The sequence below is a fragment of the Odocoileus virginianus genome, unplaced genomic scaffold (genome assembly GCF_023699985.2).
Source record: "Odocoileus virginianus isolate 20LAN1187 ecotype Illinois unplaced genomic scaffold, Ovbor_1.2 Unplaced_Scaffold_17, whole genome shotgun sequence".
NCBI classification, from domain to species: domain Eukaryota; kingdom Metazoa; phylum Chordata; class Mammalia; order Artiodactyla; family Cervidae; genus Odocoileus; species Odocoileus virginianus.
Window position 1 is genome coordinate 215,015 of NW_027224279.1, and position 11,276 is coordinate 226,290.

Genomic DNA, 11,276 nt, shown 5'->3' on the forward strand with positions numbered 1-11,276 from the left:
CAGATGTTACGCTTCAAGGGGATGCTCCAACTTTACTCACCAGGCTTTACAAGATTCTCAGAAAGCTATTTCAGCTCTTAATGCTGAACAAATACAAATTAGAAAGGTGGTTTTACAAAACAGATTGGCCTTATTCTGACAGCTGCACAAGGAGGAACTTGTGCCATTATTCATACCCAGTGCTGTACATATATACCTGAGATGAGCACTAATGCTACTCACTTTATTAAACATATGAACAAAATGATTCAGCCTATGGATACTCCTGAATCCTCACTTGCCTCACTTTGGGAGATTCTAACTTGTTCCCCATGGTGGAAACTATCCTAATTGTAATGATTTCCATGCTCTGTTTTTCCTGTTTTCCCCCTCCATCTGTAACTGTGTGGCTGGATTTGTTTCTAGTTGCATGACAGCTTTTAAGTTACAAATGGTTGCTCAAACTCCTGAGACTGTGGCAGCTCCCTCCAACTATTACTTGGGTCCCTGGATCAGAGACCTTCAATATGAGGGTTAGGAGAGTATCTTGCCTCACCAATTTAGGGAAGACACCCCTTATTAGCTTGGAATCAGTTACAGAATGAGAATGACACCCCTTTCCCTAGGCAACATAATTCTCCTAAAAGAAAAGGGGGGAATGAGAGGGTAAGGAAGGCAGGCCAGGTGTCTCCAAACGGAAGAAATAGGCTCAGACATTTTTTATCTCTTAAGTAGCAGGAGGAAACAAACAACAAGTGTTTGGTTTTTTTCCCCCTTCTCTATATGAATGTTTAAAAAGGTTTCTTTTAAAATTCTGTGTTGCCATAAAGACACCTGGTTCCACCTGAACTTAACTGTTCTCAAACCTTGAGCTAACCAATGCTATTTTCTTATGGAAACGTTTGTCTTAAGCTATGTTAATGAACTATGTATTCATCCTACACTCTGTCTTCACGTTGTTCCCCTAAGACTCAGAACCCAATGGACAAACCAGCATGTTTTACGCATGCAAGGGTTCTCTTAAGCTATGTTAACGAGACCGTATTTGCTTGGAAACTTGCCTTTCTTCAAGATTCATATCAATCATTTTATGGCCCGGGACAACTCACCTTGTGCCAATGTTATCTCAAAATGCATGTTGTGGGTGAGGGGCCTGGTGCCAGTCTCTGAGTTTTGAGACATTTCCTTTCTCTAATTAGCAGACTGCTAGTAGCTATATAACATCTGGCTAAAGACTAGCAGGGGGGCACTCTTTCTGCCCCCTTCTGTGAGAAGGTTTCTCTATCTCTTTCATACTTTAATAAAACTTTATTACACAAAAACTCTGAGTGATCAAGCCTTGTCATTGGCCCCAGATTGAATTCCTCTCCTCCAGAGGCCAAGAATCTTGGCGTCTTTCATGGCTCAACAACAACCTTTAACATACTATTCATTTTGAACTCAGTTTCTGCTGGGGAGCATAGAGTAGGGTATTGTTTTTACCTACTCTGTCCGTCTTTTAGTTGGTATATTCAAACATTTACATTTCATGTAATTATTGCTGGGCTAGAGAAGCAAAAAGTAAAGGAGAAAAGGAAAGATATTCCCACTTGAATGCAGAGTTCCAAAGAATAGCAAGGAGAGATAAGAAAGCCTTCCTCAGCAATCAATGCAAAGAAATAGAGAAAAACAACAGAATGGGAAAGACTAGAGATCTCTTCAAGAAAATTAGAGATACCAAGGGAACATTTCATGCAAAGATAGGCTCAATAAAGGACAGAAATGGTATGGACCAAGAGAAGCAGAAGATATTAAGAAGAGGTGGCAAGAATACACGGAAGAACTATACAAAAAAGATCTTCATGATTCAGATAATCACAATGGTGTGATCACTCACCTAGAGCCAGACATCCTGGAATATGAAGTCAGGTGGGCTTTAGAAAGCATCACTATGAACAAAGCTAGTGGAGGTGATGGAATTCCAGTTGAGCTATTTCAAATCCTGAAAGATGATTTTGTGAAAGTGCTTCACTCAACATGCCAGTAAATTTGGAAAACTCAGCAGTGGCCACAGGACTGGAAAAGCTCAGTTTTCATTCCAATCCCAAAGAAAGGCAATCCCAAAGAATGCTCAAACTACTGCACAATTGCACTCATCTCACACACTAGAGAAGTAATGCTCAAAATTCTCCAAGCCAGGCTTCAGCAATACGTGAACTGTGAACTTCCAGATGTTCAAGCTGGTTTTAGAAAAGGCAGAGGAACCAGAGTTCAAATTGCCAACATCCGCTGGATCATCGAAAAAGCAAGAGAGTTCCAGGAAAACATCTATTTCTGCTTTGACTATGCCAAAGTCTTTGACTGTGTGGATCACAATAAACTGTGGAAAATTCTGAAGGAGATGGGAATACCAGACCACCTGACCTGCCTCTTGAGAAACCTATGTGCAGGTCAGGAAGCAACAGTTAGAACTGGACATGGACCAACAGACTGGTTCCAAATAGGAAAAGGAGTATGTCAAGGCTGTATATTGTCACCCTGCTTATTTAACTTATATGTAGAGTACATCATGAGAAACGCTGGGCTGGAAGAAGCACAAGCTGGAATCAAGATTGCCTGGAGAAATATCAATAACCTCAGATATGCAGATGACACCACCCTTATGGCAGAAAGTGAAGAGGAACTAAAAAGCCTCTTGATGAAAGTGAAAGAGGAGAGTGAAAAAGTTGGCTTAAAACTCAACATTCAGAAAACTAAGATCATGACATCTGGTCCCATCACTTCATGGAAAATAGATGGGGAAACAGTGGAAGCAGTGTCAGACTTTATTTTTTTGGACTCCAAAATCACTGCAGATGGTGACTGCAGCCATGAAATTAAAAGACGCTTACTCCTTGGAAGGAAAGTTATGACCAACCTAGACAGCATATTAAAAAGCAGAGACATTACTTTGCCAACAAAGGTCCATCTAGTCAAGGCTATGGTTTTTCCAGTGGTCATGTATGGATGTGAGAGTTGGACTGTGAAGAAAGCTGAGTGCTGAAAAATTGATGCTTTTGAACTATGGTGTTGGAGAAGACTCTTGAGAGTCCCTTGGACTGCAAGGAGATCCAACCAGTCCATCCTAAAGGAGATCAGTCCTGGGTGTTCATTTGAAAGGACTGATGCTGAAGCTGAAACTCCAGTACTTTGGCCACCTCATGCGAAGAGTTGACTCATTGGAAAAGACCCTGTTGCTGGGAGGGATTGGGGGCAGGAGGAGAAGGGGGCGACAGAGGATGAGATGGCTGGATGGCATCACCGACTCGATGGACATGAGTTTGAGTAAGCTCTGGGAGTTGGTGATGGACAGGGAGGCCTGGCGTGCTGCGATTCATGGGGTTGCAGAGTCAGACACGACTGAGCGACTGAACTGAACTGAACTGAGAACTTCAGTGGGATTTGTTTTTTCTATTGTATTCCTTTGGGTTACTTGTACCATTTTTAGAATTCCATTTGATCAATAGTGGTTTTGTATCTCTTTCTGTAGATATTTAGTTCTTGTATTATATTATGTATACATAAGTTTTCATAGTCCTCTGGTGTCAAGATTTCACCAGTTCCAGTGAAGTGCAAAAAACTTTTACTGCTTTAAGATCCTGTACTATTAGTTGTTCAGTTGCTAAGTCATGTCCAAATATGTGCAACCCCTAAACTGCAGCACACCAGGCTTCCCTGTCCTTCACTATCTCCTGGAGTTTGCTCAAACTCATGTCCATTGAATCAGTGATGCTATCTAACCATCTCATCCTCTGCTGCCCCCTTCTCCTCTTGTCCTCAATCTTTCCCAGCATCAGGGTCTTTTCCAATGAGTTGGTTCTACCCATAAGGTGGCCAAAATATTGGAGCTTCAGCTTCAGCCTCAGTCCTTCCAGTGAATGTTCAGGACTGATTTCCTTTAGGATGGACTGGTTGGATCTTCCTGCTGTCCAAGGGACTCTCAAGAGTCTTCTCCAGCACAATTCAAAAGCATCAGTTCTTCAGCACTCAGCCTTCTTTATGGCCCAATTCTCACAACCATATGTTACTGGAAAAACTATAGCTTTGACCATACAGACTTCTGTCAGCAGAAGTCTTTTTAATACACTTTTAAATACACTTTTTCACAGCTTTTTCTTCCAAGGAGCAAGGGTCTTTTAATTTCATGGCTACAGTGATTTTGGAGCCCAAGAAAATAAAATCTGTCACTGCTTCCATTTTCCCCCTTCTATTTGCCATGAAGTGATGGGGTCAGATGCCATAATCTTTTTGAATGTTGAGTTTCAAGCCAGCTTTTTCACTCTCTTCATTCACCTTCAAGAGACTCTTTAGTTTCTCACTTTCTGCCATTAGGGTGGTGTCACCTGCATATCTGAGATTGCTGGTATTTTTCCCAGCAATCTTGACTCCAGCTTGTGATTCATCCAGCTCAGCATTTTGCATGATGTACTCTGCATATAAGTTAAATAAGCAGGGTGACAATATACAACCTTGATGTATTCCTTTCCCAATTTGGAACCAGACCATTGTTCCACATCTGGTTCTAACTGTTGCTGCTTGTCCTGCAAACAGATTTCCCAGGAGACAGGTAAGGTGGTCTGGTATTCCCATCTCTCTAAGAATTTTCCACAGTTTATTGTGATCCATATAGTCAAAAGCATTAGTGTAGTCAATGAAGCAGATTTTTTTTAAAAATTTCCTTGCTTTTTCTATGATCCAACAGATGTTGGCAATTTGATCTCTGGTTCCTCTGCCTTTTCTAAATCCAGCTTGTACATTTGGAAGTTCTTGGTTCACATACTATTGAAGCCTAGCTTGAAGAATTTTGAGCATTATCTTGCTAGAATGTGAAATGAGTGCAACTGTATGGTAGTTACTATCAGACAATGTTATAATTTTGCTTCAGTGAAATACAATTTAGAAAACTTAGGAAAAAATTCCACTGTATTAACTAATATATTTAGTCTTTGTATTGTTCAATCTCCTTTCCTAATGTTTCAAGTTTCCTCTTTTCATCATTTCCTTTCCAATTCAAGAACCTTCTTCAGGTCTTTTACTTTCTTTTAAATAAGGCAGATCTACTAGAGACAAATCCTTCTAGTTTTCCTTTGCCTGAGAATGTCTTGATATCTAACCTGTTTATTCCTGAAGAGTATTTTCACTCATATCAAATTCTAAATTACAGTTCTTTGTTTTCAGCACTTGGAAATGTGATGCCCCTTCTTTCTGGCCTCTTTGGTTTCTGATAGGAAACTTGCTATGATTCAAACTGCTTTTCAGTTATAGGTAAAGTATTATTTTTTTCTTTTCACTTTCAAGATTTTTCACCATTAGTTTTCAGAAGTTTAATTATGATGTATCTTGGCAAGATATTTTGGGGGGTGTATCCTATTTGGGGTTAGCTCAGCTTCTTGAATTTGTAGGTTTATGTCTTTCACCAAATTTGTTTTGTTTTGTTTTGACCATTATTTATTAAAATAACTTTTCAACCCCACCCTCTTTCTTCTCGCCCTCTAGGACACAGATGAAATAAATATTAGATCATTTGTTATACTACCACAGATCCATGGGGCTCTACTTTTTTTCCAACCTATTATTCTCTGCTGGTTAATTTCTATTGCTTTATCTTTACTTTCACTGATCCTTTCAGTATTGTTTTCACTCTGCCGTTGAGTTCATCTAGAGCTTACTATTTCCTTTATTGTATTGTTCAGTTTTAAAATTTCCATTTGATTTTTTATATTTTGTACTTCTTTGCTGAGACTTTACAGTTTTGTTTCAAGCATTTTCATAAATTTTCATTAAAGTATTTTTATCATGCCTGCTTTAATCCTTTGTCAGATAATTCCCATCTCTGTATCAAGACAATTGTCTTGTCTTACTCAAGTTAAGATAGTCCTGATTTTTGGTATCAGTGGTTTTCATTTGTACCCTGGACATTTTTGTGTGGTTTTTTTTGGACATTTTTGATTACTACATTATGTGACTGGGATCCTACTTAAATCTGTTTTACAGGTGCCTCTAACGTCAGCACAGAAAGGCAGACCTCACCCCATTTCTGCCAAGTCGGGGTGAAAGTCCACCACCCTAGCTGGGAGAGTATGATAATTAACTTTATGTTTCAATTTGAATAGGCTACAGAATGCCTAGATAGCTTAAGACTATTTTTGGATGTCTGTGTTTCCAGAAGCAATTACTAGCACTTGAATTGGTGGGCTGAATAAAGCTAACGATCCTCCCCAAAGTGGGTGGATATCATCCAATCTATCAAGAGCCTGAAAAGAACAAAAGTTCGTCTGAATGCTTGAGTTTAAGATACCAATCTTCTCCTGCCCTTAGTGTTTCTGGTCAATCTCTTATTTCCACCTCCCTCTATTTTCTCAGGAGAACCCTAATACCAAGTGCCAGTTAGGGGGTGGGGGAGAATGCCTTGCAATTGTTCCCTACATTACTTTCAAAAACACTATAGAGGAAAGGTCTCCTTACCACTGGGTGATCATGACAATCCCAGCTCCTCTTAGCCTTTTCTGAAATCATATCAGCAAGACTATCATGGACATCTAGGTTCCCCACTTAACCTATGCTGAGGGGGAAAAGGGCCCACTTTCTTCCACTATGTTTGGCTGCAGTAAAGCAGTTATTGTAAGTTTTCTGTCTTGCTAAGTTGCTTCTTTCTTGGTCCTTATTTATTTTCCCCCAAAGTCCATATGTTGAAGCCCCCAGTGTGGCTATACTGGGAGATGGGGTTTCTAAGGAATAACTAAAGTTAATGAGGTCATAATATTAGGCTTTGATTCAACAGGACTAGTGTCCTTATATAAAGCACACCAGAGAACTAGCGCTTTCCCCACCCAGACCCCCCCCCCCCCCCATGTACACACACCAAAAAATGACCATGTAAATATATAGTGAGAAGGAGGCCATCTACATACCAGGAAGAGAGCCCTCACTGGAAACCACAAGTCAGCTAGACCCTTGATCTTGTACTTCTAACCTCCAGAACTGTGAGAAAATAAATTCCTGCTGTTTAAGCCACCCAGTCTGTGGTACTTATGACAGTCCTAGCAAACTAATACAGATTGCCTTGGCTCAAAGTTTCCCATGGGGTTGCAATCAAACTGTCAGCCAGGATCATCCCAAGGATCAACTCCATGCACATGGTATTGGCAGGATTCAGTTTCTTGTGGGATGCCGGACCAAGGACCTATATTTCACTAGCTATTGCTAGGAGGCCTCTCTCAGTTCCATGGCATAGGGGTCTCTCCACAGGGCAGCTAACAATATGGTAGCCAGTTTCTATCACAGCAAGGAACTGAAGGAGCAAGGGAATAAGAGAATGCGAGAGCAAGTGTCTGCTCAAGATGGAAGCCAGGCTTTTACTTAAACCTAATCTCAGCAGAGACATCCCATCACCTTTTCTTTTCGTTAGAAATGTCACTAAATCTAGCCCACACCCAAGGAGAGATTTTTAAAGGGCCTGAATACTAGGAGGTAGGTATTATTGGAGGCCATCTTAGAGGCTCCCTACAAGGTCTCAATGGCCAAATTTGGGACAATTTGAGCAGCATAATAAATGATGACACTAATGGATTAAAATTGATAGAATAAAAATCCGTGAATCCATACTGTTATATAAAACAATTGAATAAACAAACACAAATCTTCAACACATGATGAGGTTATGTCCTGATAAACCCATCATAAGTTGCAAATACATTTAATATACCTAACTTACTGGACATCACAGTTCAGCCAAGCCTTTCTTAAATGTGCTCAGAACACAGTAATCTAAAGTTGGAAAAAGTCATCTAACACAAAACCTATAATAAACTACTGAATATCTCTCATGTATTTTATTGAATACTATACTTAAAGACCCAGAATGGATGTATAGAATGGTTGCAAGTGTATTGGTTGTTTACCTTTCCGACTGTGTGGCTGACAGCTTCACTGTCACTACCCAGCATCACAAGAGTATCATACTACTTTTCGCCAGCTCAGGAAATGATCAAAGTTCAAAATTCCATGTAGAGTTTGTCCTCAACTTTTGCTTTTGCAAAGCACAAAATTATAAATTGAATCACTGTAAGTCAGGGACTGTCTGTAAATAAATGGAGGGGAAAGGACACAGCTATTCCTTTCAGTAGAATTACATTTAACAATGGTAGAAAATTACCATTAGGTGTATACCACATTAATAAATGCTGTGAGCAAGAATAGAATCTAAAATTACAGGATGAAATTCTGATTTTAAAAAATAAGGTAAATGCAAAGTCTTAAATTTTCTCCCCACAGGCTACTTATTAATTTATAAAGAAAAATTTTAAGTTTATAGTACAGAAATCTGATAACCAGGCTTAACCAGTAATGACCTCAATTTCATATACCTGTAATATGCTGCACCAAGAAAGATACAACATCACTTCTGTAATATGTCTTGCCAAAAATGCATAACCTTAATTTCATCAACCAGAAAACCCAAACTGAGGGACATCTTACAAAATAGTTTTTCCATACTCTTCAAGTGTTAAGGGCATCAAAGACAAAGAAAAACTAAAGAATTGTCTAAGATTGCAGGTGGCTAAGATGACAGGAAAAACACACACATGGGATCCTAAACCGGATCTTGACCAGAAAAAGGACAGTTTGGATAGTGAAATTTAAATGAAGTCTGTAAATTAGAAAATAGTATTGTATAGGTGTTAATTTTCTCAATTAGTTATGTAATATGCAAACATTAAAAGCTGGATGAAAGGTATACAAGAACCCTGTGTATTGCTGTTATTATATTTCAAACAGCTTTGCCTGCCTGCTAAGATGCTTCAGTTGTGTCCGACTTTTTGCAACCCTACGGACCATAGACTGACAGGCTCCTGTCCATGGGATTCTCCAGGCAAGGATACTGGAGTGGGATGCCATTTCCTTCTCCAGGGGAATCTTCCTGACCTAGGGAGTGAATGCATGTGTCTTACATCTCCTGAATTGGGAGGCAGGTTCTTTACTACTAGTGCCACCTGGAAAGCCCATGTGTAATTTAACCACTAGCAATAACTCATCTAGTCCTCTTCAGCACTGGGCAACTACCAATATATTTTTGTCTCAATACAGTTGCCTATTCTGAACACTCTATATAAATGGAATCATATGGACATGGAAGTTTTTTGTAACCAGCTTCTTTCATTTAGCATGTTTTCAAGGTTCACCCCTTGTTATATGCTGAATTGTGTCCCCCCAAAAGGTGATGTTCTTTCTAATAATGCCAGTACCTATGAAAAGTGCTTTTATTTGAAATTTGGATCTTTGCAGATGTCAAGTAAAGATGAGGTCATTAGGTGTGGTGAGTCCTAATCCATGTGATTGAGTCCTTATAAAAAGGGGAAATTTGGACACAGAGGTAAGACACACACAAGAGGAAAAGATGTTGAACTTTTTTATGTGCTTTATTGACCATTTATCTTCGAAGAAATTTCTACTTGAATCGTTTCCCTAATTTTTAATCAGTTTATATTTTTTATTGAGTTGCAAGAGTTTATATATACTGAATGCATGCACGCACACTGTTGTATCCAACTCTTTGCGATCCCATTGACTGTACCCTGCCAGGTTCCTCTGTTCATGGGATTCCCCAGACAAGAATGCTGGTGTAAGTTGCCATTTCCCCCTCTAGGGGATCTTCCCGATCCAGGGATTGAACCTGCATCTCCTGCATTGCAGGTGATTCTTTACTGCTTGAGCCATCTGGGAAAGAATTCTGGATACTGCATCTTTATCAAATACATGATTTGCAAGTATTTTCTCCCATTCTGTGGGTTGTCTTCTAGCTTTCTTGATGGTGCTATTTAAAGCACAAGAGTTTTACAATGTTATATCTGGTTTCCAATACTTCTGTACATCTAAAATTACTTCAACATAAAAAAACTAAAAATCTATGTAAGAAGTTTGGAAGACTGTGCTCTAGACTACCAAAAGAAAGGAGAAATGTAATTTTTCCTTTGCTATTAAATACAATTCTGTTTTCCTTTTTTTTTTTTCCAGATTATACAAGTGATGCAAATTCTCTGGAAATTAACATTAGTAAACTCACCATCCAGAGATAATTATCACTGTCACTGAGGGTTATGTTCTCACACAAACATATAAGTATTCATAAAAATTGAGGAGCACTTGTTCTTTGCAGGCAGAACTATTGTGATGCTATGTGCCACCAAAGAGAGGTAGTGGTGGCTTGAACTGACTCTATAGGTGAGTGATGGCTGTACTTTAGGAGAAAAAGTTTTATAGAGGGCAACCAGGAGTAAAGGAATGTCAAGGGAGCAGTGAGTAAACTCTTGATACTAAGCCAGACTGGATGACGTTGGATTCTGAAGGGCTTTACACGGCAATGGATGTGATCCATGCAGGCCACGGGGCATCCTCAAGGACTTCTGGACAAAGACGGCTGCAGACAATGTAAATGTCTGTGATACACTTCATATTCTGAGTACTCACATATAAATGACCATAGGTCCTGGTTGGTCACAGCCTCAGTTACACCTTTGATATTCTAGTTGTACCCCCTTTCACTCTAAAAATGCCTAAGTTTGGGGGATAAATATCATCATCTACACACACGCACATAAAATATTCTATTTTAATTCACTAAAAAAAAATGCACATTGGCTGTGAGGCAGGAGGTAGATAGGCCCAGGCGATTGGAGATTCATTCCCTATAGACTGAAAAACTCCAAGATGAGAGAGAACAAGACAATTAAGGGGTGGAAGTTGGGCCTTTACAATATAATCCATCTTGGCTAAGAGATGCATGTGCACACATGGGAGGATCCTGAGATATACCAAATATGGACTGTGAACCAGGAGAATCAAAATGACTGGCCAAAGGAAACCCAGAAAAAATGCCCCATAAAAGTAATTTTAACTACCTTGAGGATGTGACTCAGCGACTCACTCTCAGTCTGCCTGTGTGTCTATCCACAGTCCTGTATTCTTTTCCCTCCTATTAAATCCTTTATTTGCGTCACTACTTTCCTTCTTTGGGGCAATTCTTCTCTGCAAAGCCAAAGACCCAGGGCCTTTGTCACTGATCACATGTCTAGTGGTTAGGATTTGGTGCTCTCACTGCCAGGACCCTGCCTCAGCCCAGGGAACACACGCCCCGCTCCAAGCCCTATTGCTGGCACCCTAGATGAGCTGCAACCCATTAAACTGACTTTACGACACACATTAACTGTTCCTAATCCCAAAACTCTGACCAAGATGCCTGTCAGGTTTTAAGGAGGAAAAAGACACAGTTTAAGTTTGGA

General features: G+C 39.7%; 1 protein-coding gene across 3 annotated transcripts in view; it reads right to left on the reverse strand.

Moving 5' to 3' along the window:
- The window catches only part of URGCP (upregulator of cell proliferation), a 118,887-nt gene that overhangs the window by 106,856 nt on the left and 755 nt on the right, over nt 1–11,276 (reverse strand). For 2 of the 3 annotated variants that reach the window (XM_070462902.1, XM_070462901.1), the window contains exon 2: nt 6,909–6,978. The gene's annotated coding sequence lies outside the window, so the exon portion shown is untranslated. Of the gene's footprint in view, nt 1–6,908; nt 6,979–7,898; nt 8,078–11,276 lie in introns of all 3 variants that reach the window. The other variant, XM_070462900.1, reaches the window with a different exon arrangement.